This window comes from Helianthus annuus, chromosome 3 (genome assembly GCF_002127325.2).
Source record: "Helianthus annuus cultivar XRQ/B chromosome 3, HanXRQr2.0-SUNRISE, whole genome shotgun sequence".
Lineage (NCBI taxonomy): Eukaryota > Viridiplantae > Streptophyta > Magnoliopsida > Asterales > Asteraceae > Helianthus > Helianthus annuus.
In genome coordinates this window covers 156,675,863-156,678,731 of record NC_035435.2, presented here as the reverse complement: position 1 = coordinate 156,678,731, position 2,869 = coordinate 156,675,863, and positions in this window count along the sequence as shown.

Sequence of the window (2,869 nt, the reverse complement as noted above, 5' to 3'; positions counted from 1 at the left end):
TCAAACAAACTCCGATTAGACTCATTCCAGCGGCGTTGGAACCGGCTCGTCGAACCCTAACTAAGATCTTTTAACCCTAAACCCTAAATCCTAACTCCTAAACTCTAAACCCTAAAGCTAAAAAATAAGGCTAAAACCTAAGATAAACCGTACAATCTAAACTATAAACCCTAAAAACTAAACCCTAAAGGCTAAACCCTAAGCTAAACCCTAAAGCTAAACCCTAAACCCTAAAGCTAAACCCTAAACACTAAATCTAAACCCTAAAGCTAAACCCTAAAGCTAAACCCTAAAGAAAAACCCTAAAAGCCAAACCCTAATATATTTAGGGTTTAGGGGTTATGATTTAGGGTTCAGGGTTAAAAGATCCTAGTTAGGGTTCGACAAGCCGGTTCCAACGCAACTGAAATGAGTCCAATCGGAGTTCGTTTGAGTCGGTTCCCCGCTGTTCCCCACTTTTTAAGTGTTCCCCAATGAACCTCACACTATATATATATATATATATATATATATATATATATATATATATATATATATATATATATATATGCATGCACTAGAGAGGTGCCCGTGCAATCGGTAGGGAACACAAACACCGGTAATCATGTAACGTGTTACTTTTTTTAATTAAAAAAGTACAACAATACCATACTGAAACTAAAAATAATAATATGTTAGGTTTTTATGGTGTATATTTTTAGATTAATATAAGAAAATGTTATAGACGTTTAAAATCATGTAGGTAGTTGATTTTAAATTCATCTGTAGTAGGTTTGAAATTATTTTTGCCAACTTAATTCACTTTTGAAATTCCATTTGTGTCCAATTTCGTTGATTTGGACCTTTTTTTATTGAACAAGGTGGGTGCGATGTCATTCAGCTTCTTCGCCCAATTCGGTAATTTGTATTGTGGTTTTTATATGGGTATTATGTAATATTTATTTTTGTTTGGGATTTTTTTGTGCCATGAATAATTATGATCACTTTTTTTTACTTAACAGGTTTCTAGGCTCTGATCAGGATCAAACTATTTTCTATTTGTTTCCTGATAACTTCATATTCTTTAGTTTTTCTTTTAGTTCATTGATGTTATTTAGGATCCGATTACAAATATTTAATAAGTAGCCAAATTGATGTGTATGCCATACTATATAAAGAGATTGAGGGAGATAAAAGAATTAAATAAGAATATTTAACTTTTAGTTGATTTAAATGAGACCGACGTAGTTTTGATTGGTTTTACATACATGTAACATGTCTAATAGTTTTATATTTACTTTTCCCCTTAGAATTATACAAAATTACTTTTTTTTGTTCTCTTTATATGTAGCATAGAGAATCGACAACATAATAACTTAACCCAGCATACGGGGCCCAGTGTAGCTTACTTGGGTCAATTATTTTTGTGTGCGAACTTACAGGTTAAACTCAACTATTTCAGGCATGATAATAGGGGTTTGTGAATTAACACCCCCTAGAGGATTTAGGACAATTGAAGGGAGAAACTTGGTCATATCAAGAAGCTTCAATTCATCCAACAAAGTTACAATCAGTTCGCGAATTCAACGAAGATCAAGAATCACCATGCCAATACCCGGTTAATTGATCGATGTCGTAAGGTCGGTCAAAAATATAATTAAAAAGCGTCCTAATCACATAACTCGTAAAGAGCAAGTAGGGTGTCGAATCCACGAGGAATTAGTGGAAAGTGTTAAAGTTCATTGCCTTCTCTGTAATTACGAAATTCTAAAACTATTTGTTTTTGCTGATTGAGAGAGTTATTGTAAAAACGAATTTAATTAGTGTGGTTGTAAACAATTGTGAGAAATGACTAATCTCCGAGTTTTCGAGTTGTGCAGAAAACCGAGTAACCTAATTACTACCAGTTGGAAATCACATAGACATGATTTGTTAGCATACTTGTTTGATATATAACTAACAGATAATATATTTGATTGCAATGATCCACGATCGAAACTGAAAGATTGATGCAACTGAATAGTAACCTAGTTAATTACCAATCCTGAGTTTAAAAACACAATCAAGTTCATTGGTTAAAGGTTGAAGAACAATGACAACTTAGAAACTAATCCCAATTGTTGATGACAAAACCAAATAACTGATGAAAAAGTGTGTATGCGATAATCTAAACTTTGTTTAATCAAAACAAAAAAAAACATCAAGATAAACTAACTGAATGATGAGACAAATCCCAATCAAAAAGTATGTAAACACAAGTTGACCCGATTCTTGACACAAACCCTAGCTCCGGAGATGATCACAAATGAATTAGCTGCTTATGGTGATGATTTGATCTTCAATTCTTGATTGGATAATCAATTTCTTGATTGGGATCTTGATCAGAATGATTAGAAGCCTCAAAATTGCTCTTAGTTCGCCCTAAAACTGTTGGGGAGGAAGAATATCTCGAAACCCTAGAGATTAGGTTTAAACAAGGCTCGAAAATAGAAAAATTTGTAGTTAACTGGGCCGCGGCGTATGAAACGCCCATTTTCGGAGTATGAAACGTGCAACTAAAAGTAAAAACGCCCAGTATTCTCTTAAAAACCTGGTAAAAAATGCCCGGGTGTTTGAAACGCCCAATTCGTTGTTTGAAACGCTGTGACCTGATTTCTCTCTAAAAAACTCCCATATTTTCTGATTTGCATTTCTGGTCTTGATTCTTTCGTCCAAATGTTTCCAAAACACGTATGTAAACCTGCGAATCACAAACACTCGCAAAGTAAACATATTCCCCATATAAATCCCATAAAACACGCATTTAAACACACTCATCAACATAAAATATCACATTGATCATTAATCCACTTGTGACTAACCCTGGGTGTAGGGTTTTTGTTAGCAAAAT